The sequence below is a fragment of the Artemia franciscana genome, chromosome 3 (assembly GCF_032884065.1).
Source record: "Artemia franciscana chromosome 3, ASM3288406v1, whole genome shotgun sequence".
NCBI lineage: Eukaryota > Metazoa > Arthropoda > Branchiopoda > Anostraca > Artemiidae > Artemia > Artemia franciscana.
The window spans coordinates 28,167,483-28,193,915 of record NC_088865.1 but is presented as its reverse complement, the minus strand read 5'-3'; the positions used below and the strand labels follow the sequence as shown (position 1 = coordinate 28,193,915).

Genomic DNA, 26,433 nt, shown 5'->3' with positions numbered 1-26,433 from the left:
ATCCAGCATCCCTAGCAACAGGCCCTTTAAGTTTCAACTCAAGAAACCAGGTCGTTCCTAAGATATAGCTAATACGAGATTTGTGACAACTTGCACGCATACCGCGTGTTGGGATTGATTTCAGCTTTCTCTGAAAATTTCACCTTCATACATTTAACCATAGTTTTATTAGTAGTCGCAGTAGTAGTAGTAGTAGTAGGAGTACTAATAGTGCTAGTTGTTGGACAAGAATTGGTAATAACAGTAATGCAACTAGTATTAGCAGCAACGCGGATATTAATATTGCTGCCTTTTGGTCAGTTGAACATCTCCTTCGCATTTTTTTGCCAGAAGACAGATCACGGATGCGTGTTTATTTGTTTTTATGTTTTTTTTTTCCCCAGGGGTGATCGTATCGACTGAGTGGTCCTAGAGTATGGCGAGAGGGCTCATTCTAACGGAAATTAAAAGTTCTAGTGCCCTTTTTAAGTGACCAAAAATTGGAGGGCACCTTGGCCCCCTCCCACACTCATTTTTTCCCAAAAGTCACCGGATCAAAATTCTGAGATAGCCATTTTATTCACCATAGTCGAAAAACCTAATAACTATGTCTTTAGGGACGACTTACTCCCCGCAGTCCCCGTGGGAGGGGCTGCAAGTTACAAACTTTGACCTGTGTTTACATATAGTAATGGTTACTGAGAAGTGTACAGACGTTTTCAGGGGGATTTTTTTGGTTTAGGGGGGAGAGTTGAGGGGGTTACGTGGGAGGATCTTTCGATAGAGGAACTTTTCATGTGGGAAGAGAATTTCAATGAAGGGGGCTTGGGATTTTCTAGCATTATTTGAAAAAACAATGAAAAAATAAATATGAAAAGTTTTTTCTACTGAAAGTAAGGAGCAGCATTAAAACTTAAAACGAACAAAAATTATTACGCATATGAGGGGTTTACCTCCTCGTTATACCTCACTCTTTATGCTAAAGTATTTTTAGTAATTTCAACTACTTATTCTACGGCCTTTGTGATTCAGAGTGTGATTTAAGTTCTAAAGCTTAAAGCTCAAAGTCCCTAAAGCTTAAATGGGAGATTTAAGCTTTAGTGTAAAGAGCGATGTATCGACGAGGGTTAAACCCCCTCATAAACGCAATAAAAACATACGAATATAGAATTTCGTTACGTAAGTTAATTCGTAAGTTACGTATAATTTTTGCCAATGAAAACGTTTGTAAAAAATTGAAAGTTCTACTTGCCTTTTTAAGTAATCAAAAATTGGAGGGGAAATTGGCCTCCTCTTTCACTCCTTTTTTCTCAAAGTCTTCCGATAATTGCAATTAATTAATATGCAAATTTCGTTTTAATTATTTACGTGCGGAGAGCCAAGATCAAAACATGCATTAATTCAAAAACGTCCAGAAATTAAATAGAAAAAAACAATTTTTTTTAAATGGTAGCAATGAGCAGCATTAAAACTTAAAACGAAACAGAAATTACTCTGTATATGACAGGGGATTTTCCTCCTCAATGCCCCGCTCTTTACGCTAAAGTTTCTTACTGTTTTAAAAAGTAGACTTAAGAGAAAGAGTTAAACTATTATCAAACTAATAAACGAATTGAATTAAATCGACTGGAATAAAGCATTCGTTTCCTTGATGAAAGGCTAAATAAATAATAGCTTCCTTATTCTGAAATGGCTCAGAAATTAGGGGGCTTTTTTGGCCAATGGGATAGTTATAATCAACGAGCGCTAGATGTAAATCTAACCCTTCAATCCCTTTTATAACAAACCCAGAATTTTTCTGTATTTCTATATAGAGTATTTCTCAACACTTTTATTAATTTTGGAAATACATTCACCTAAAATTTCATTGACATCCCCAAATCTGTGAAATCTATCTATTTTGGTAGTAAAACTACAGGATAATCTTCCCTCCCTTCTTTAGAGAACAGAATATGTGCAGCAAGTTGAACTCTTAAGCTTTTATTGTCTTCTTGTTGAATATTTCTAAGTAATTCTTCTATTGCGTGTCTTAGCCCTTCTATGTTAGCTCTTGATGTCTTGGCAATACACGAAGAAACAAATTATACCATCGCAAATATCCTTTAAACCCATTTTTTAAAGAAAAAAGGAATAGGTTCACTCTTTACCAATCTATATGATTACAAACAACAATTGAACCTTCCCTAAATACTTCAAAATCAGGAGGAGTAATAAAATGGCTCTATTTACATAATGTCTGGTGTAAAACTATCTTGAAATTTGGTTGGAGGGGATATAATACACAGATCTTTTTTACTTGGAGCCACTTTTCATTATTCAATTTTCCTGAAATGTCTTCACTTGGGACCACTTCAGAATTATCTTAAGGGGGAGGTGGTAAAACAATCCTATCATCTTCACTTGTGGTGAAAACATATAAAATCACTAGAGGTAAGTTCACCGATATATTGTCTAACATCAAAGTCTTGAATCCCATTAAATAAAAACGAAGTGTCTATACGTGGGCTGCAGGTTAAAGTGGCGAATAAATTGCCCATATATGCGTTGCCAGTTGAAGAGGTGAAGAATCCGTCTAGTAAATCACCACTACTTGAAGGGGTGAATAAATTCCTTAGTAAAACATCACTGTTTAGGGGTGTAGAAATTTTCTCGTAAAACATCACTAGTTGAAGAGCAATGTTAATTGTCTAGTAAAAGGTCACTAGTTGAAGGGGCATACAAATTGCCTGTATCTGTGATGTCCCATGAATGGTTGAACAAATTGTCTAGTGATGGGTCTCTAGTTGATGTGGCATAGAAATTTCCTAATAAAGGGCCACTAGTTGAAGGCTACGGTATGAGTCCAAATTTTTCCAACTATTTGTTGATTAAAAAATTGAATTCTGCGTTACTTTCTATTGTTGGGTTGGAGGTTGAAAGATCACTTCTTTAGAGGGCATCCGTATCTGTTTTGGAGGTCGATGATACAGACGAATTTCCTAATAAATTGCTTGAAAGGGCGCCTGTATCTGGCTTGGAGGTTGTTGGGACGTAAAAATTGCCTAATAACTTCCTTGAAAGGGCACCTGTATCTGGGTTGGAGGTTGTAGGGGCATAAATATTGCCCAATAAATTGCTTGAAAGGGCACCCGTATGTGAGTTTCAAGTTGAAGGCATAATAATATCTGAATTGCCTAAATTGTGGTCTGAATATTGCCCCTTTTTATCTTGAGGGGGAACTCACAATTATCAAAAATGTCACCGACTCACGATAAAATTCCTTGATAAGAAAATCCATTTTTTCATGTGTGACTTTCAACACCTCATAAGACACTGAAATTTTCTTAGCCAGGATATACAAACTTTTGGTTAGCAGGATTTCTTAGAATTCTAAGAATACAAAACCTGGTAGCACAACTTATTTTCCATTGCGGCTTCGTAGTAGTGGGTTTCTCACCAGGGAGAAAATAAGGCCTTGAAATCATTTCCTGGGCCTAGAACTAGGTTAAAGCATTGCCTCTCTGGAACACATATGTTCGTAGTGGGGGGTAAGTCTCCTAACCAGAAAATAGTGCCTTGAAATTGATGCGTGGACTATTGATGTGTGGGAATTTAAATAGGTTAAAATTTATTGTGAGAAAGGTCCAATACAACGTTGCGAGAAAGCCCTTATCCCTTGTCGTAGAAATAGTCTTCATATTGTCGTGAAGACTAGTCTATAGATTTGGCATATAAACTCATGGCATTGGCCGCTAAAAAGATATTGGTCTTGCTCCATGGGATTTGGGGTCCGAAAAGGGAATTGGAGCTGATGGATAGGTTTTGAAGTCAGGAAAGAAGGAACTGGAGCTGCTAGATAGGCTTTGGAATCAAGAAAAAAGGAAATAGCGATTCTCCACAGGATTTGGGGTCAGGAGGTAAAGAGTCATATTCTACTATCATCAGTTTGTGGCATTATACTCACAATGAAGGTACACAAAATTACAGTTAATTATGGATCAGGATTTTATTTTTTCAGAGAGGGAAATATTTATGGAGGACTAGTTTTTCACAAGGCTTGACGCGCAAATGTGATCTAAATGATAGTAAACACCCTAGCTATGGTCGGAGCCTCAAGGCTAATGCCCGCTACGCCCAATGTGTGCCCTGCGTCTACCGGCCCGTTAAAGAATGTCAGGTGGTAGACCCTTCTGACTACCTGGAGACTTAAAACAGTCAAAATAATGGTGGTTGGGTGCTTAGGTAACAAGTAGGTTCTGACTGATATAAATATAAAATGGTAGTGCTAAATTCCGTAACACATCAGAAAGGTTTAGCACATCTGAGGTAAGGCTTAAAGAGGTATAGTCCCATAAATTAGCAGAGCAAAATTTTGTTTAAACTTTATTTGCAAATTCATATTCTTCATCTGAAATGTCTTTCTAAAGTAAATCATTATAACAAGCTTCCTTTTCTGGTAATATTTTTTCCTCAAAGCATTGAAACAAGTCCATATAAAAACATGGAAAAACCTTTACGTGTTAACGGTGAAAATTAGTTGCAATTTTTTTTGTTAGAATTGGAAAATTATTGGGATTTTTACTTCTCTGGTTCTGCTCAAACGCATCAACGGATTTTTGCAGAAAATTAAATGTGTCGTAAAACTGAATTGTGCATCCTCTAATATTTTGTTACTCTATAAAACTAAAAAAAACTAATTATTCGCATGTTTTTGCCATTAACAAGAACCCAAATTGTACGCATTAAAGATTTGAAATTTCCACCTCATGATGTTTAGTATAATATACAAGATTATGAAAAAAGGAATATATAGTTTGCTTCTTAAATTTGAGTTACGGAGGCTAGGGTTGTACCTCTTACATTGCTCGTAGAGTGTTCGTGGCTTAAAACAGAGCCTTTTCCTATTGATTTTGGCTTGTCTTTGGTGGTTTCCCACAAATCCCACAATTTTTGGTAGCCAATTTTTCTTTATCCTCTTGAATAATTACTATTGGCTTATTTGTGTCATATATTCCGTCTGACCATACCTCTGAATCTAGGAGGAGTTCCTTTAAGCCTTCACTGATTGGCATAAATATTCTTTATAGTTTACTAGCTTTCTGTTTAGCTTATCAATATCATAGCCAAAATCACAGGCTTTTGCTCTCATAGAAATTCTGAGCAGTCTGATATTTTGGATAACGAATTCAGTATTGTCAAATATTTTATACTGCATTGCCAATGCCGATTTCGAGTGTCTCAACAACTTTTAAACCATAAGGTAAACAGTGCTTTAATATTCAGTCAGCCCCTCTTAACTTGATTTAGGTGCAACACAATACACACCCAACACAAAAAGCTAGGCAAGGCTTCCATGAAGTATCTGATGGCTGGGATTTACTTTTCTAAATAATAAGCATAATCTTTGTTTTCTGATCCAACCAACAATAAAAATCCGTAACATTTAACTTGTAGGATGATAATCACTTGAATAGGTTTTTTTCATTTTCGTCAAAATTTAGCACACTTATTCCAATATTTGTATTTGTCTTTTCCCATTTATAATGTCTTTTACCCAATTGCGCCATTTCCCTTACGAATAATCTAAATAAATTGAAGGAAATTGCCCCCCTCCTTCAGTCTGGTTTTGTTTAAGGCTAAAATACTGTCTTTACTGGTATTATTCAACCAAACTTTATATCCCAGGCAGGCACGTATGCAGGATTTTTTTTTCGGGGGGGGGCCAAAACCTTCGAAACAGCAGTTATAAAGTAGCACTTTTTATTATTTAGTAATGGAAAAAGAACGTATATAGGAAAATACAGAATAACTTTAATCTATAGTATTGTAGCAGATGGGGGGGGGGAAGATTGAAGCCTCAAAAGTACGTTTTAGGCTCAGGCCATGTTCATAGCGATTTAGAACCACTGATTAATCTATTATATCCCACTGAAAGGGAAATTTTAGGGATAACACTGCAATATGGGTGCTTTGGGGGGTAGTTCTTCTATTGTAAAAATGTAGATTTTAATGAAAAATCACTGTTTCCAAAATTGATTCATTAAAAGCTGTACTTTATCCTGAAAAGGGGGGATAAAGGCCCTAATATTAAGGACAATTCTATTTTGCTGTGGAAATCAAACTCTCTTTACAAAAAAGATAACAGTACAATTGCTAATTACTTCAAAGAGAGTAAGAAATTAGACAGAAAATGGGTTAATAATTGGGCAGCGACTTGACCGGATAATTCCATGCTGTAAAATCCCCCAAAAAAAGGCTTCACACATGTATCTAGATTCTTAATAAATGTACTACTTTTGCCAGAAATCCCAAGAAACCATGGGCAAATTAAACATTTCACAAAATTTCGGGGGGCCCCGGGCTCGAAGGCCACCCCCCTGCGTACGTGCCAGGTCCCAGGATTAACACTATTCACATAAAGCATTCATCTTTCCGGTCAAACCTTAGTTCTAAATAGCTTTCTTGTTCAGTAGTGGAGTAGAAATTTTAGGGTCTTTTTGTCCAACTAAGGGATAAGTAAAGTCAGGTAGTGCAAGATGAATATATAGGTCCTTTATCCCCAATATTACGAATCGTCTGCCATTTCCTGTATATTCTTTATCAATTCTGTTAATTTTACTTGTGTGTGCGTCTAAGAATACCTGGATATCTCTGAAAAGACTTCCTTTGTGATAGAGGTGTAACGCTTATACCTTCCTTCCCATCTAGGGAAAAGAGGACGCGTCTTACTAGCTGTGCACGTTAATGGCTTTTCTCCTCTTTCTGGATGTGTTTCAGAATAGCTCAAAAAGTATTCCTTAACCCCCAATAATTATGCCCCAGATTATTAGCATTTATAGTCTTCTGGGGTTTAAAGATTTAATATCTTAAATAACGCTTGGACATATATAGTTAAACCAAAAAAAACAAGTTTTTTTAAATGAAAGTAACGAGCGACATTAAAACTTAAAACGAACAAAAATTACTCCGTATATGAAAGGGGCTTTTCCTCCTCAACGCCCCACTCTTTACGCTAAAGTTTGACTCTCTCTTAACTCTACATTTTAAAACAGTAAAAAACTGTTATTTTTGTTCGTTTTAAGTTTTAATGTCGCTCCTAACTTTCATTTAAAAAGACTTGTTTTTTTTGTTTAATTTCTGGATGTTTTTTAATTAATGCATTTTTTCGTCTTGGCTCTCCACGCATAAATAATTAAAACGAAATTTGCACATTAATTTTTTTGGGGGGGCTAAATGGCTTTTTCATAGTTTTAATCGGAAGATTTTTAAAAAAAGGAGCAAGAGAGGAGGCCTAGTTGCCCTCCAATTTTTTGATTACCTAAAAAGGCAACTATAACTTCTAATTTATTTTAATTTTTTTCGTTTTCATAAGTAAAAAATATACGTAACTTACGAATTAACTTACGTAGCGAACTTCTATATTCGTATGTTTTTATTACGTATATGAGGGGGCTCACCCCTCTTTGATACCTCGCTCTTTACACTAAAGCTTAAATTTTGTCCCAATTCCTTAAGAATGACCCCTGAATCACAAAGGCCGTAGAATAAATAGTTAAAATTAATAAAAATACTTTAGCGTAAAGAGCGAGGTATTACGAGGAGGTAAATCCCTCATATGCGTAATAATTTCTGTTCGTTTTAAGTTTTAATGCTGCTCCTCACTTTCAGTAGAAAAAACTTTTCATATTTATTTTTTCATTGTTTTTTTTTAAATAATGTTAGAAAATCATGCGCCCCCTCCATTGAAAGTCCCAAAAAAATCCCTCTGAAAACGTCTGTACACTTCCCAGTAACCATTACTATATGTAAACACAGGTCAAAGTTTGTAACTTGCAGCCCCTCCCACGGTGACTTCGGGGGAGTAAGTCGTCCCCAAAGACATAGTTATTAGGTTATTCGACTATAATGAATAAAATGGCTATCTCAGAATTTTGATCCGGTAACTTTGGGGAAAAAATGAACGTGGGAGGGGGCCTAGGTGCCCTCCAATTTTTTTTGTCACTTAAAAAGGGCACTAGAACTTTTCATTCCCGTTAGAATGAGCCATTTTGCGAAATTCTAGGACCACTGAGTCGATGCGAACACCCCCAGGGAAAAAAATACAAAAACAAAAAAACAAATAAACACGCATACGTGATTTGTCTTTTGGCAAAAAATGCTAAATTCCACATTTTTGTAGATAGGGGCTTGAAACTTCAATATTAAGATTCTCTGAAACGCTGAATCTGATGGTGTGATTTTCGTTAAAAAAAACAAAAACAAAAAAAAACAAATAAACACGCATACGTGATTTGTCTTCTGGCAAAAAATGCTAAATTCCACATTTTTGTAGTTAGGGGCTTGAAACTTCAACCTTAAGGTTTTCTGATACGCTGAATCTGATGGTGTGATTTTCGTTAAGATTGTATTACTTTTAGGGGGTATTTCCCTCTATTTTCTAAAATGAGGCAAATCCTCTCAGGCTCGTAACTTTTGACGCGTAAAATTAATCTTGATGAAACTTATATACTTAAAATCAGCATTAAAATGCGATTGTTTTGATGTAACTATTGGCATAAAATTCCATTTTTTAGAGTTTTGGTTACTATTGAGCCGGGTCGCTCCTTACTGCAGTTCGTTACCACGAACTGTTTGATAGTTCAAAATTGTCACCTTGGATGGCAAAACCATTTTGTCATAGAGTGGAAGGAATAGGCTGGGTCTCTCCACCTCCAAATTGATTAAAAACAATTTCTTCTGTGCCAATAGGGTCTCTTTTACGCGAGTGAAAATAACGTCATGCGAATTGTTTTGAAGTCAGTAACAAGGGGATATATATCCCTTGTAACTAATTTTTTTTTTCATTATAATGACCTCTATAAATTTCTTCTAAATCTACTATATGAAAATTATCGTGACCTGGCTCACTTTTGATATCTCTAATAACAGCAATTTTTCGGGCGTTCCGGAATTTTTAAATTTTGTCAATCCATTTTTGTCTATAAATCCCCCCAAAAGTTAATTTGGAAGTGAGACGAGTTTACTTTTTGTTTTGATTACACTATTTAGAAGGCTAGAAAAGAATCTTTTTATTCTGGAAAATTATAGGAATATCTGCAAACTTCAGCAAAAATTTTTTCTTTGCTTAACGATTTCCATACATGAGAAAAGTTCTGAATTTCTATGAACTAGAATCTCTTAGCTAAAGGCAGTGGATCACGTTAAAATTTATTCCACTAAAGTATTTGGATCATTCTGCAAGTGAATCATTGCATTTCAATTACAAATATTTTCCATTTTTTATACCACTAAATAAAAAAAAACAAGTTTTTATTAAATGAAAGTAAGGAGCAATATTAAAACTTAAAACGAACAGAAATTACTCCGTATATGAAAGGGGCTTTTCCTCCTCAACGCCTCGCTCTTTACGCTAAAGTTTCTTGCTGTTTTAAAAATAGAGCTAAGAGGAAGAGTCAAACTTTAGCGTAAAGAGCGAGGCGTTGAGGAGAAAAAGCCCCTTTCATATACGGAGTAATTTCTGTTCGCTTTAAGTTTTAATGTTGCTCCTTGCTTTCATTTAAAAAAACTTGTTTTTTTATTTAATTTCTGGGCGTTTTTGAATCAATGCATGTTTTGATCTTGGCTCTCCGAACATAAATAATTAAAACGAAATTTGCATATTTGGCGTTCCCCCACCCCAAACTCCCCCCAATGTCACCAGATCCGGTCGGGGTTTAAAATAAGAGCTTTGTGACACTATATCCCTCTAAATATTAAATTTCATTGAGATCCAATCACCCGTTCGTAAGTTAAAAATACCTCATTTTTTCTAATTTTCAGAATTAGCCCCCCCACCCCAACTACCCCAAAGAGAGCGGATCCGTTCCGGTTATGTCAATTATTTATCTAGGACTTCCACCAAGTGTCTATCTAGGACTTCCACCAAGTGTCATCCCGATCCCTCCACTCTTAAGTGTTCTTCAGGATTTTAGGTTTCCCCCTCCCAACTCCCCACCCCAATGTCACCAGATCTGGTTAGGATTTAAAAAACAGCTCTGAGACACGATATCCTTCCAAACATCAAATTCCATTAAGATCTTATCAACCGTTCTTAAGTTAAAAAATACTTCCTTTTTTCTATTTTTTCCGAATTAGCTGGCCCCCCACTCCTCCCAGGTGGTCAAATCGGGAAAACGACTATTTCTAATTTAATCTGGTCCGGTCCCTGATACGCCTACAAAATTTCATCGTCCTAGCTTAGCTGGAAGTGCCTAAAGTAGTAAAACCCTGACCGACAGACCGACAAAATTTGCGATTGCTACATGTCACTTGGTCAAACAGTTCGTGGTAACGAACTGTAGGAAGGAGCGACCCGGCTCAATAGTAACCAAAACTCTAAAAACCGGAATTTTGTTAGCAATAGCTACATCAAAAGAATTGAATTTCCATGCTGATTTTAAATATATAAGTTTAATCAAGTTTAGTCTTACCCATCAAAAGTTATGAGCCTGAGAAAATTTGCCTTATTTTAGAAAATAGGGGCAAACACCCCCTATCTACAAAAATGTGGAATTTTGTATTTTTTGCAAGAAGGCAGATCACGGATGCTGTGTTTATTTGTTTGTTTGTTTTTTTCCCAGGGGTGATCGTATCGACCCAGAGGTCTTAGAATGTTGCAAGAGGGCTCATTCTAACGGAAATAAAAAGTTCTAGTGCCCTTTTTAAGTTACCAAAAAATTGGAGGGCACCTAGGCCCCCTCCCACGCTAGTCATTTTTCCAAAGTCATCGGATCAGAATTCTGAGATTGCCATTTTATTCAGCATAGTCGAAAAACCTTATAACTATGTCTTTGAGGACGACTTACTCCCCCACAGTCCCTATGGGAGGGGCTAAAAGTTACAAACTTTGACCTGTGCTTACATATAGTAATGGTTATTGGGAAGTGTACTGACGTTTTCAGAGGGATTTTTTTGGTTGGGGGGAGTTGTTGAGAAGAGGGGGATATGTTGGGGGAACTTTCCATGGAGTAATTTGTCATGGGGGAAGAAAATTTCCATGAGGGAGCGCAGGATTTTCTAGCATTATTTAAAAGAAAAACAACAAAAAATAAATATGAAAAAGTTTTTTCATCTGAAAGTAAGGAGCAGCATTAAAACGAACAAAAACTACTACGCATATGAGAGGATTCGTCTCCTTCTCAATACCTCACTCTTTATGCTAAAGTATTTTTAGTAATTTCAACTATTTATTCTACGGCCTTTGTGATTCAGGGGTTATTCTTAAGGAATTGGGACAAAACTTAAGCTTTGTTGTAAAGAGTGAGATACTGCTGAGGGGGTAAACCCCCTCATATACGTAATAAAAACTTACGAATACAAAAGTTCGTTACGTAAGCTAATTCGTAAGTTACGTATATCTTTTACTAATAAAAACGTTTGTAATAAATTAAATGTTCTAGTTGCCTTTTTAGAGTGGGGCCAACTAGGCCTCCTCCAGCTCTCCTTTTTTCCCACAGTCATTCGATCAAAACTATGAGAAAGCCATTTAGCCAAAAAAATAAATATGGGAATTTCGTTTTAATTATTCATCTGCGGAGAGCCAAAATCAAAACACGCATTAATTCAAAAACGTTCAGAAATTAAATAAAAGACAATTTTTTTAACTGAAAGTAAGGAGTGACATTAAAACTTAAAACGAACAGAAATCAGTTCGTATATGAAAGGGCCTGGTCCCTCCTCAATGCCCTGCTCTTTACGCTAAAGTTTTTAACTGTTTTAAAAAGTAGAGTTGAGAGAAAGTGTCAAACCTTAGCGTAAAGAGCGGGGTGTTGAGGAGGGACCAGCCCCTTTCATATACGAAGTAATTTCTGTTCGTTTAAAGTTTTAATGTCACTCCTTACTTTCAGTTAAAAAAAAACTTGTTTTTTTTTTATTTAATTAATACCAAATGCCATAAAAAAAACAAATAAACACGCATCCGTGATCTGTTTTCTGGCAAAAAATGTGAAATTTCACATTTTGGTAGATATGAGCTTGAAAATTCTTGATACAATCACCCCTGGAAAAAAAACAAACAAAAAACAAACAAACAAATAAACACGCACCTGTGATCTGTCTTGTGGCAAAAAATACAAAATTCCACGTTTTTGTAGATAGGAGCTTGAAACTTCTACAATAAGGTTCTGTGATACGCTGAATCTGATGGTGAGATTTTCGTTAAGATTGTATCACTTTTAGGGGGTGTTTCCTCCTATTTTCCAAAATGAGACAAATTTTCTCAGGCTCGTAACTTTTGATGGGTATAACTGATCTTGATGAAGCTTATGTATTTAAAATCAAAATTAAAATGCCATTCTTTTGATGTAACTATTGGTATAAAAATTCAATTTTTTAGAGTTTCGGTTACTATTGAGCCGGGTCGCTCTTTACTACAGTTCGTTACCACGAACTGTTTGATTGTATTGTGGTGATGTAGAGACTCAGGAGTTATAATATATTTCCTTGGGAGACCTTAGACCGCAAAAAAAACAAACAAACTGATCTTTGAGAATGCTTAAGAAAACTTTTTTAAGACAATTATATAAAAAAGCTTTAAAAAGAGTGTTTAGCTTCAGTAGCATTTCATCGATGACATAACTGGTTTTGTGTCTGGGACGAATGTTTGATAAGTGTTTGGAGTTTTGAGCGATCTTCTTTCATTAAGAAAGATGACCCATAAAATGAAATAAACCAATAAAATAGATCGCAGTAATTCTTCTACAGTTCCCTTTTCTCACTTTAACTAATGAAGAAAAGATAGCTGAAGCACAACATCTCCAATAATAACAAACAAATTATTCCAAAGAGAGTTGTAACCTGATTCTTGCTCCCCTGTGCTGGGCAATAAAGTGAAAAACATTTCCCTAATTCATTAAGAAACAATGGTTTTTATTACGGTAAACAAAGCCAGTATATTTAAGGTACGATTATATTTTATTTTGCTATTGATTCTACCGGACTTCTTAGCTTTCTCACTTTTAAGCGAAGCACAATTAACTATTAAAGTGATCAAACAGCTTAGAAAAATCTTCTAAAATCATCAAATTGTAAGCACCTCTGCCCTGAGAATTTTGTCTTTGGGGTTCAGCAAGAAACATTCTCTTTAAAACGGGTTGTATGATGTCAGCAAACAAAGTTTTTACATAGAAGTTTTCAATTAATCAGACAGTTCGTGATAACGAACTGTAGTAAGGAGCGACCCGGTTCAATTGTAACCGAAACCCTAAAAAACGGAATTTTTATAATAATAGTTACATCAAAATAATCGCATTTTAATGCTGATTTTAAATATATAAGTTTCATCAAGTTTGTTTTAAAGTATTTGAAGAGACTGCGGCCAGGAAATATATATTATAGAAATAAGTTTCTAATTGTTGAATAAAAAATTTTCTGCTCTATTTTTTGATACCCCACAACAACAGTGTCAAGTATAGGAATCTAGAATACAAACCCGAAACAGGTCTTATAATTATTTTGGAATTATAAAAAAATAATTGTCGGCTTTAAGATTTGACTAGATTAAAATATTCACCAGATTTTTTTTTCATTTCTATTGACATAAAAAATGCCAAAATCACTAATTCAGGAACGTCAGGCAAGCTCCAAATGTTTAACATGGGAGGTATAGGAAGATTCCTTGAGAGTGCATCCTGCCTTAAACCACAAAACTGAAGAAAGATAGCACGCCAAAAGTTTAGACATGGATTATATTAATTACTAAAGTAGGAAAACAATCTTCCTTTCTCCTTCTGTCTTTCTTTTTTTATTATTATTATATTTTATATATTATTTATTGTATGTTATTTGTTATTGATTAAATTATTGTTTATATTTTTTATGTTCGATTGTGTGGTGTACGTTTGTTTCTGTGTTTGTGCTGTTGCAATGGTAATCTCTTTTTTCACTATAAACAATGAATATATCGATATTTCTTGGATACTGCTGTTAGGGTAGTATATTTCGTCAATGTTGAGCAAATTGATTGTCGGTCAAAATAGAAACGTGGAAAATAGAAAAAAAAAACTTCCTGGATTCAAGATTGGGTCATAGCCCATTGAGTCTAAATTGTATATTTTACACAGCTCCAAGGGTTTTGCACAATTATTTTTACTTCTTTTTCCGAGGTGCAATCTCAATAGATGAATCCCAAAAAAGTTATGAATAATGGTCAGGTTTTGTCCTTGCATGGTATATTTTATCAAACAGTTCGTGGTAACGAACTATAAATAAGGAGCGACCCGGTTCAATAGTAGCCGAAACTCTAAAAAACGGAATTTTGATACCAATAGATACTTTAAAGGAATTTGAGCTTTATGCTGGTTTAAAACATATAAGTTTCATCAAGTTTAGTCCTACCCACCAAAAGTTAAGAGCCTGAGGAAATTTGCCTTATTTTGGCAAAAGGGGGAAAATCCCCTGAAAGTCATAGAATCTTAATTTTAAATCACACTATCAGATTCAGCGTATCAGAGAATTCTGCTGTACAGGTTTCGAGCTCCTATCTGTACAGATATGGAATTTTGTAGTTTTTACCAGAAGAAAGATCACGGATGCGTGTTTACTAGTTGTCTTGCTTTTTGTTTTTTTCCAGTGGTGGTCGTATTGACCAAGTAGTCTTAGAATTTTGCGAGAGGGCTCATTCGAACGGAAGTTAAGGGCTCTAGTGCCTTTTAAGTGACCCAAAAATGAAAGGCAACTAGGCCCCCTCCCACGCTCATTTTTCCAAGAGTCACCGGATCAAAATTTTATATTCCCATTTTGTTCAGCATAGTCGAAATATCTAATAACTATGTCTTCAAAGACGACTTAATCCCCCACAGTCCCCGGGGAAGGGCTGCGAGTCATTAACTTTGCCCGTTGTTTACATATATTATTTGTTATTGGTAAGTATAGACATTTTCAGTGGGATTTTTTAGGGTGGGGGATTGGGTTACTTGGGAGGAATTTTTCCCGGGGGAAGATAATTTCTATGAAGGGGGTACTGAATATCCCAGCACTATTAAAAAAGATCAGAAATTAAATTTTTTAAAAACAAGTTTTTTCGACTGAAAGTAAGGAGTAACATTAAAACTTAAAACGAACGAAATTATTACGTATATAAGGGGGTTCGTCCCCTTGTCAATACCTTGCTGTTTACGCTAAAGTATTTTTAGTAATTTCAAAAGACCTATTTATTCTAATTAAACGGCTTTTGTGATTCAGGGGTCATTACTAAAGAATTGTAACAAATTCCAAACTTTAGCGTAAACAGCGAGGTATTGACGAGGGGGAGAATGACTCTCAAATCACATATATGAGGAAGATTGCCCCCTCGTCAATACCTCGCTCTTTATACTAAAGTTCGAATTTTGTAAAATAATGGCCGGTATAAGCACTAATTTGTTTGTGTTAATTTTCGGCAATCTTACCATTTAATGTTACCTTTAGCAGCTTCATAACTATGATTTTTATGTGATAATAAACCAAAGATATTGTATGTGTTCGGCTTATGGTTGTTATTCAAGAAAAAAGAGTTTTTTCCAACTAAAAGTAAGGAATAACATTAAAACTTAAAACGAACATAAATTATTACGCATATCTTTTAAAGATCTTTTCTTTTATTCACTTGTCATTTGAAAATTGCTCAACTTGTGACTCTCAATTTCATAAAAATAGTAATGACCCGTTTTGTTACTATGCCTTGAAAAAATTAGTTGCCCAAATATTGCTAATTGAAGTTACGTGGGAGAATCTTTCCATCGAGAAATTTCTCGTAGGGGAAGAGAATTTTCCAAGGAGGGGGAGCTGGATTTCCCGACGTTAATTGAAAAACGACTAGCCATTTAAATAAAAACAAGTTTTTTGAACTGAAAGTAGGAAGCAACATCAAAACTTAAAACAAATAGAAAATATTACCTATATGAGATGGGTTTTCTCTGCTCAGTAGCTCGCTCTTACGCCAAATTTTCTTTTTTCAAACAGTTCGTAGTAACGAACTGTAGTAAGGAGCCAACCGGCTCAATAGTAGCCGAAACTCTAAAAAACGGAATTTCGATACCAATAGTTACATCAAAAAAGTCACATTTTAATGCTGATTTTAAATATATAAGTTTCATCAAGTTTAACTTTAACCATCAAAAGTTAAGAGCCTGAGAAATCACAACATCAGATTCAGCGTATCAGAGAACCATACAGTAGAAGTTTCAAGCTCCTATCTATAAAAACACGGAATTTTGTATTTTTTTGCCACAAAGCAGATGACGGATGCGTGATTATTTGTTATTTTTTTTTTTCTCAGGGGTGATCGTATCAACCCCTGCAGTAATTCTAAAATGTTCAGAAATTAAATTTAAAAAAAGTCTTTTTTTTAAACCAAAAGTAAGGAGCGACATTAAAACTTAAAACGAACAAATATTATTCAATATATGAAAGGGACTGTCCCCTTCTCAACACCCCGCTCTTTACGTTAAAGTTTGACTCCTTCTCACAACTCAACTTTATAAAACAATAAAAAGAAGCTTTAGTGTAAAGAGCTGGGCGTTGAGGAGGGGAGAGCCCCTTTCATATACGGAATAATTTCTTTTCGTTTTAAGTTTTAATATCGCTCCTTTCTTTCAGTTAAAAAAAACTTGTTTTTTTTTATTTAATTGTGATAACTAAATCGGTTGTTTGAACAATTTTAAACAAGTTGTGTATCAGATTATTAAGTTACATGCGTTATGCCAACCATGATACGAAAATCTTGTTTCATAATGTTATAAAATCTTATTGCTTATATGCCATGATTTTAAATTTATTTTTCTGGATAAATGTCAAATGGTAATTTATCATGGAAAAGATCGAAACTTGAAACCACTAAGCATAAGTCTTCAAACTACAAACAATTTCTGTCCAAATTGGAATCAAATCACTGAATTTACCAAATTTTAGTTGAGGCGCTAGGATCCAAAAGTAGGACATTTCCATGACACATCCGTTTAAAGCAATGTGAAAGCAATTTCTAGTCTTGTCAAACCCGCTGATTACGATTGTACCAGGGAATAGATTCCCTCAAAGTATGCGTGATGCTTAAAATTACATAAGATTAAAAAATGATCCTACCCAACTAGTTTCGCTTGCAGCCCATAAAATTTCGTTTTTTTTAAGCTCAACCTAACTGAGCAAAAACGCAAGCAAGTAAAAGTGGCAAATAAAAAATCAGTAATACAAAAAAGGTAGTAACCTCTGTTACCAATTGAATTTTATTTCTACAGGAGGAATCAAATTTAAAAATAAATCTGTAAAAGTAAGTGATTGAGATATCGTTTATAATTTTCAAGAGAAGCGGATAGTAAAAAGGCATGGACTATAATTTATTCAATATACGCTGCGTTCCGTGGTTTTTTTCCCAACAATCAGGTTTTTTTTAATAACAGATGTAGGTCAGTTTTTAAAATGTATTTGAAGTGACCTTAAAGGCTTAGTTTTTTTTTATAGTAGTTCCACTTCATCTTGTATACTTGGGAGAGAATTTATTCTAATGATGGTCATACTATGTGGTTACGGTTCTACGGAAAAAATAACATGACGTCATTTTCTAAATATATTTCTTAGTTATTACTTTATTGAAAAAAATAGTCTATGTGACAATGTCTATGCAGAAACTAAAGCTTTTTCATCGAAGTGTATTTGTTCGCAAAATTTATCTACGATTCCACCTCTATTTAAATTTTAATTTCTCTTAGAGGAAAGTTTATTCTTTGAGTTTATGTATTCGGTTTTCTGATTTCCCAGTGGAAAGATTTAACATAAGACTGTTTTTACGTTTAAGGCAATAGTCGCATAACCCAGAATTGTTTTAGAAGATATTTTTTTGCCGTTGGAGAATATTGTATACAATACTGAAGCCTATTTAAATACAACCGATTAAACTAAGGGTTTAATTTCGTGGTTTATATGCCATATTAAGCAATGTTTTAAAATTTTCGCGGATACTATGCCTTATAAAGACTGCTACACAAATACTGATATTTGAATGAGTTTTGAATTTTAATATAGTTTGAATTTTAATTATGACAAGCAAATTTATTTAGTAAAATGGGAGATTTACGGAGGGTGGGTACTTGATTTAGTGCTAGGACTCGCAATTGCACCTCTTTGCACCTCTTTTGCAATCGCTTCGCAATTGCAAAACTCCTTTTAATACGCAGACTATTATTGCAGAATATTACGCAGAATTGTATAATTTATTACGCAGAATGTATATTTATTACGCAGAATATTACACAGAATTGTATTAATACGCAGAATATTACGCAGACTGTTATCTGTGACTTTGAAAACCATTAAATACCAGCTTTGACAGTGACTAATACCAGTTGTGACATGTTGCATGTCTGAGAAACCAAAAGAGACGTAGTTGGACAGTAACTTATAGTTTTCACAAATTTTGATTGAGGCCAGACACCCCTTTTCTTAGTTATTCATATCCCTTGATTTTAGAGACCTCCTTCCATTATTAACATTTTGCCAAATGCGAGCTTCCAAAAAGTACTACTGGGACACTTACTCTCACCTTACGCTTCGTTTGGTTAAGGTCCACCAATATTTTCTGCTAGACGAACTGTTCACAAGAATTAAAGAGCCATCTCCTTTTCTTTCCCCAGTGAGGTTATATCACGTTCTGACTCCAAGAAGGTGTATAAAAAGTAAATACTCGCTCTTATTACTCAACAAGCTTGGTTGGGTTCCGACAACTCCTCCTAGCAAATATTCCGATGACACAAAAAATTAGGGATCCCCTTCCCTTCTCACACAGGGGTCCACATAGTCAAAAACCACAAACAGGGCACTTTTCATTGCTTCCAATCATATTTGGCTGAGGACTGACCAGCCTTTGTGATAAATCAAGCAGAAAAAACCAATTTTTTGCCAATAAAAGTAAAGAGCAAAATCAAAACTCGAGATGAACATAATTATCTTCTATAATTAAGAGCGATGTCCCCTCCTCATCCCCCCTTTATTCTAAAACTATGTAGTTCTTTTAAAATTTCTTGCTTCGAATTAGCGGCCAATATATTTGAGCAGTCATTTTAAAGAAATAGAAAAAACAAATCAAACCTTAGTGTAAAGAGCAGAGGCCTGATGAGGGGACAGTCCCATTCATATACGGGAACGTTTCTGTCAGTTTCAAGTTTCAGTGTCGTTCTTTACCTTCATCTGAAAAATTAGTTGTTGTTGTTTTTATTTGGTTTCTGCTCGTTTATTTTGTATTTGCTTCGAGCATCTTTAGGAGTGAAGCCGTCACTGCACTGTATTGCCGCCTTTAGATCTGAAAAGCTCAAAATTAAGACTTCCGATCACCAACTAACGTTAAGCGAATGTTTGTTAAGTCAATAGGCTATCTCAGAATTTTTGTTCGATGGTATTTTGACACCCTTTGGGACAAAATTTTCATTTGCAGTTTACCATTTAGATGCTGCACAATCTTTCTGTATAATTAAAAAGGTCAGTGGGACTTTTGATTTCCTTTCTAAGGAGCCTTCTTCTGAAATTCTAGGGCAATTGGTTAGATACGATTACCCCTGGGGAGAAAACAAACAAATAGACACGCACGCGCGATCATTATTCTAAAAAAAAAGATTCGAAATTTCACTTTTTTTTTATTCAGACGCTTCTAAAAAAGAAAGCAGTGATATCCTGAGTGCGATGGTGTCAATTTTATCAATATTACTTGTTGTTTCGAATTTTTTCCCTTTTTCCAAAAATACAGCAAATTTTCTCAGGCTTGTAACTTTTGTTTATAGCTTTAATCTTAATGATTATTCCTTTAGTTGGAATCACCATAAATAGTCAATTATTTTATTGTATTATTGTTTTCTTTTATCGTTACTATGAATATATTCAAATGTCAAAATAAACTAAAACCAGAAATTTCCATTTAAACGCTATTGAAACAAATTTCATGGTCATTGCCTCTTCCCTCTTAGAAAATTCCCTAGTGGCTTTCATTGTCTTTCACCCTTTGACCTTTACAAATTCTATGCTGGTAAAAATATAAATGTAATCTTTAAGGCTACAAAGAAAACATTTTTCTGTAAAAACAGGAAAACCTAGCACCCATGTTCAGGCATTGTACAAATAAAGGGATATTACAGAATAATTTCTACATCCCCCCCCCCTCATCAGACCTTCTTTTCTGTGTTTGCCAAGGCTCGTCGAAAGGTACAAAAATTAGGCATAAAAATGCACTATTTGAGGCATCAGGTAAACATCCTTCCTCATCTCAACAATGACTCAGCATCCCTCCTCCATAATAGCTGAATTGGAAATATACATCACTGTGCATAATTTTATCTAATAGAAAATGAAACAACTTAGTCAAACGAAGACAAATAAAAACCACACTCTTCAAAATACACATAAATTTCAATAAAATGTAAATGACATTCAAGCCCTTTTGAGAGGGAGGGAAGGGGACAGGTACCACTACTCTTGAACTAAACCGAAAGCTGGTATGTGCATCCATGTTGACAAAATGGCGTATATTTGAAACTTGAACTTAAATGTATCAATTTGAAATTTTTACGGAATTCTGACAGGGATTTGAACCTCAAAAAGTATTATCATGTTGACAAAAGGACGCATTGACATTATCTAAGGAACGGCTATGGGTAAGTTGAGATATTCAGGAAATCTTGAGAGGGGCTCAACTAAACGCTCAATGAAATTGAAAAAAACAATAAAAAAAAACACATTAACCGCTTAAGAAATTCAGTTCAAACTTTGAAGGAATACTGGAGGGGGAGGGGTCGAATAAATCTAAACTTAACTCGAAGAAACCAAAGGAAGCTTATCAAAGAAAATAAGCTTTTGAAGAACCATGACGTTCTAATGATTCAAACTGCGAAGGTTTTTTTTTGTTTTTTTTTTTGGTGATCGGCTTTATGTTTTAGGCCTCGAAGACACCTCAACTAAAATTTTAGAACCAAGGGAGCCTCAGTCAGGAAACAAACCTGGCTGTATTGATTCTTGGCTTCCTCTTTTTACGTTTATCTTTAAACGTAAAGAAGAAAACTCTTTATAATAAATGAGCTCAAAATGCATTTCTTTAGAAAAACAAGTGGTTAGACAACTTAAATGTATCAATTTGAAATTTTCACCGAAATCTGAGGGAGATTTGGACCTCAAAGGGTCTAAGGAACGGCTATGGGTAAGTTGAGAGGGGCTCAACCAAAAGCTCAATCAAATTGAAAAAATAAAATAAAAAAAACACATTAGCCGCTTAAGAAATTCAGTTCAAACTAATGATTCAAATTGCAAAGTATTTTTTTTTTTTTTATCGGCTTTATGTTTCAGGCCTCGAAGACGCCTCAACTAAAATTTCAGAACCAAGGGAGCCTCAGTCAGGAAACTGACTATTGATTCTTGGCTTCCTGTTTTTACTTTTATCTTTTAAACATAAAGAAGAAAACTCTTTATAATAAATGAGCTCAAAATGCATTTATTTAGACAAAAAATTGGTTAAAACAAATATAATGCTTTAAGATTCTTATATATAAAAAAAATCGATCATCATTCGTCTGTTTTCAAAATAGTAACTTAATAAGGTTCAGGAGGGTTTCAAACCTATGGAAGGCCTGAAATCATGTAGATATTTAATATATTTCAATAATATTTTCCATCCCCATTTACCTAAATTTCTATTATAAAACTACTATTAAAACTTCTTGCAAAACTTTGTCCTAAATGGAAACAGTTTGTCCTAATGGAATTGAACTATCTCCTCAATATTGTATTGTAACAATCCATAGACGACTTTATTAATCATACGTTGGAAAAGAGGAAACTGTCTCATTTGCTATTCTTAATAACCAATAATCAGCTTAACAGGCAGTTAGCTTTTCTAGTTTCCAAAAACCAGAAGCAATTTTTCTGGTTAGCCTGTCCTGTCAAACTAGAAAACATTCAAAAGGAAAAAAAATCACAAAAAAAGGTATCATCAATTGCCCACATAAAAGAAAAGCATACATTAATCTCGGGAATCTCTAAATCATACAGTTTTCAACAAAAAGGCTAGGCTATTTATTAAACTCCCCTAGAAGCTTAGACAAAGCCTATTAAAGGCAGTGACAGCAGAAATTTGTAACTCTTAGGCAATTAACCTGGAACATTTCCAAATATCATCTGAACATTTTCCTTTTTCGCCTCCCCAAATCACCTAAGGGGTTATCTACTAAATCTAAGTGTGTGCCCTAAAAGTAAAAAAAGCACTGAGGTACGACATAGACCCCAAGCAAAATTCAGAAAGGGTTGCCAACGCTGGTGAGTTATCACCAAATATAGTGATTTTTCCCCTTGGTGATTTGGTGATTGTTTGGTAATTTTACCTAAGAAACTGATTATTTCTATCAACTAGTGATATCATAATTTGGTGATACTTGCGCTACAACTGTTTTTAATTTCAGATATTGATATCCCTTCAACGCTCTAGTGTATCAGCAGAGAGACAGTTTTTCTCTGATGAGGCTCCAAGAGCCCTCTAAGAAGCAAGTTGAACCCCAACATGAATTCTTCTTTTATGCAGGTCCATAGTTTTGTGACAGATGTATCATGGGACTGGATACACTCGTCTCGAAGGCGATGAAACGGAAGAAAACAGAAATTCAAGAAGCTGAAGAAGATTAGCGATTAATAGTGATGTAACATAAGTATTGGTTTGCATAATTAAATAAAATCATTTTGTTTTGTGGTCAGTCCAAAAATCATAGTTAGCCTTTTTCCTTTCTGTTCAAAAGATAGTATATTTTTTTTTGCTTTCAATTCAAAAACAAGTTGGAGAGTCATATTTTACTATTAAACGGTCAGTTCAAGAAGAAGTAGGAAAGCTATAGACAAAAAAGTGACGTCTTATTTCACCTCCCCATTAAATGTTCCCTATTTTCTTTTATGAAACAGAAATAAAGTCCGGGTGATGATCAAAGAATTCTTCTTTTTAGCTTCTCATTCTTTAATTTTTCTGATATAAAAGGACAGTAAAGAATTCAAGGAATTTGTGTAGAAAATCAAAATTCTATAGTATTTGGTACTTGAATGTCCCTTTGTTTTTAAGCCTGGGCAGATTTTCTTCAAAAAGAAATAATAGAATAATGGAACGCTATCCCTCCAAAGTTTTCACCAAAAGTGTTTACCAAATTGTACTTATTTAGGATATAGTATTTACTAGTACTTATTATCTGTAATAAAGCTAGTGGATAGTTATTGGTAAGAAAAATTTCCTATGTTTTCACTTAAGAAGAAGGAATTTAGGTGCTAACATAGAATGTAGACTAGACCTACGTTGCCCGGGCAACGTGAAGTATTGCAGCAATCTTTGTCCGGCTTCGCCGACTAAAGTGTTGCGAGAGCAACACTTTGGTTTTGTTTCTTCACTATTGATCAGTAATCACATGAACAAAGGCTCATGTGATCACATGCCTCAGCATCACATCCTCAGCGTTGAAAGAAACAACAATAAAATAGTATCGAAAGAAGGGACTAAATTGACTTTCCAGCCAGTTGAATTTAATCCTTTTCAATCGTAGACATCGTGACGGATGAAAACTCGGAACAACGTCTTATATAATCTATTTGGTATTATAAAGCTATCCCTAACTTTTCAGGATCAAAATACCATATATGACATTCTATTAATTATTAGAAAACTATCTCATTGTTTTACGTTCTCGTTTGTGCTTGTTTCTTCACTATCGGTTAAATGATGAAGTTGTCAGCCTATCGAGTTTTTAAAACGGTATGTTCAAACAAGAACGCAATAAGTTATCACATGACCAAAGTCTATTCCTCAGCGTTGAAAAACAACAACAACAAAATAATATCGAAAGAAGGGACTAAATTGATTTTGCAGCCTTTATATAATCTTTGACTTTATTAATCATTACTTTATATAATCTAGTTGGTATTATAAAGCTATCCATAACTTTTCAGGATAAAAGTACCATAGGTGACACTAATTATTACGAAACTACCTCATTGTCTTGCGTTATCGTTTGTACCCGTTGCGTAACACTTAATTCTATCAGATTTTAAGAGATCGAATACAATGTGCACCAATTTGTACAAATTTCTAGCCCAAAGTGAACAGATTCTTACTTACAAGTCCCTCTCCCGTGATAGACATCAAGTTTGCCAGAAAAAAATAAATTGGTACACCAACTAGAAAAAGTTGCAAACCCAATATCGCTGAAGATGATTGTAGACCACAGCCGATTATTACTTACAAGTCCCCTACATGTCTTACCACTGGGACCAAATTGGTTTAACCATCAAATACACCGGAAAACAAAAAATAAGTACACCCACTAGCAAAAGTGGGAAATCCCTCATTGCCGAAGATGATTATGATCTAACAGCCGTTTCTCACCCAACGTGAACCGATTCTTACTTATAAGTCCCTCTCCCGTGATAGGCATCAAGTTCACCGGAAACAAATAAATGGGTTGTTTAAAGATCAACACCTATAGCTCCCTGGTTAACATCTGGAGTCCTAAATTCAATAAAAAGGAAGCAAAACCTTTGGAAGGAGTACAAAAAAAGACCAAATAAGGCCAAGCTAAAAGCATTTAAGTTGTATCGTAATTTTTTTAAATCAATTATTTGCAGAGCTAAAACAGTATATTTTACAAAAAGATTTGTTGATTGCGGTAGAAATATAAAAAAGACATGGGGCGTGATTAAGGAAGTTAGTCGGCCATCCATGAAACCAAAAGCTCTCCTTAAGTCTCTCATTGTACATGATCAACTTGTAACAGAAAAAGGCCAAATTCGACATCATATGAATAAATTCTTCGCGGAGATAGGGAAAAAAACTCCTTATAGCGTTTCTTATTCCTCTGTGTCACAGTCTTGGAAGCAGTTCTTAGGTCCCTCGTGCTTGAAATCAATGGTTCTTGGGGAGTTTACGGTGCAGGAAATTAGAAATATTGTTCTGTCCTTAAAGAATTCTTCAGCAGCTTTCGACCAAATTTCTGCTAAAGTAATTAAACATATTCTTCCATCGATTATCACCCCAATTTACCATTTGATTAATAGGTCATTTGAACTAGGAGTATTTACCCAACGTCTTAAACTTGCACGTGTTATAGCTTTCTTTAAAGGAGGTGACCGAAAGGATCCTGGGAACTACAGGCCGATTTCTCTTCTGTCAGTGTTCTCTAAGATATTTGAAAGGGCAATGCTCAAACGTCTGGTGAGATTTCTTGAAGCTAAATTTTTTTTCCATCAGCATCAGTTTGGGTTTTGCGCAAAGTACTCTACAGAACATGCTTGTAATAGACTTCTTTAGTTTATATGACGATCTTTAGATTCTAATCTTATTCCTGCAGCCATTTTTCTTGATGTAAAGAAAGCTTTTGACAGCCTAACACATAAGATTCTCATAGGTAAACTTTATCATGTTGGTGTCCGTGGGGAAGCATTGTCTTGGTTCTTGTCATACCTAACTGACAGATCTATCGCCACGAAAGTTACTGACGAAAAAGTTCCAATTGAATACGGAGTACCCCAAGGTTCTATTCTTGGGCCAACCCTCTTCCTCATCTATGTGAACGATCCCTACCGACTTTTTAACACACCAATTAACAATGTTTGCTGTTTGTGTCAAAAATCTTACTCTCAGAGTACGTTGGTGTTCACACCTGATAGTCGAGAAGAATTAATAGCATTTGCAGATGACGCTACTTTAGGTGCTGCAGCTCCGGATGAATCATCCCTTATTCTAAAGCTTCAAGCAATGACTGAGAAAATACTCTTTCGGTTTGACATAAATCAACTAACTTTAAATGTAAAAAAAGTCCTACCTTCTTATTTTTTCTCGTAAAGGTGTGAGCTGCCCCACAATTACTGAGCTTCATACACCAAGAGGCTCCATAAGTCGTCCCCCGGATCGATATGTGCGATTCCCGGGAGCTCTTTTGGATGAAAGTTTATCATTTAAGTGGCAGGTTCAAATAATAGGAGTGAAAATATCCCGTGGACTTGGGATCATCCGAAAATTAAAGCGTTTATTTCCTTTCCCTATCCTCCGTCTTTTATACTTTTCTCCGATTTACCCTTGTATATGTTACAGTTTGTCTGTGTGGATGTCCACATTTCCCCCGGTACTTGTTCCTATTCACAATCTTTATGAGAAAGCGGCAAGAATTCTCCAGTTGGCAACACACACTCCTCTTGACCTCCTCAAAATTAAAGATATTTATGTTTTATCTCTATCTTCGTTGGCATATCAATACCTCCAGGGAGATCTCCCATGTTATTTTTCGGGACTGGTTAAGCTAGTAGGGGAAGTAAATTTGTATATGGCTCATAACCGGGAGGATGTCATGATTCAAACTAGTCCCTCATTTCGTTCAGACTTCGGCCTGGCTGTGTCTGTGGGGCGTGCTTGAAACTTGGTTCCCGCTGAGATCCGGCAGTCACGAACACTTGGCTCCTTTAAGAGGC

The 26,433-nt window shown here is 35.1% G+C and overlaps 1 long non-coding RNA gene across 1 annotated transcript; it reads left to right on the top strand.

Annotated features, from left to right (window-relative positions):
- Positions 1-4,171: 4,171 nt before the first annotated feature.
- Positions 4,172-22,697, top strand: LOC136025115 (uncharacterized). Its single transcript, XR_010617015.1, has 2 exons — positions 4,172-4,284; positions 22,401-22,697. It is a non-coding gene; the product is annotated as an uncharacterized LOC136025115 (long non-coding RNA).
- The last annotated feature ends 3,736 nt before the right edge of the window (positions 22,698-26,433 follow it).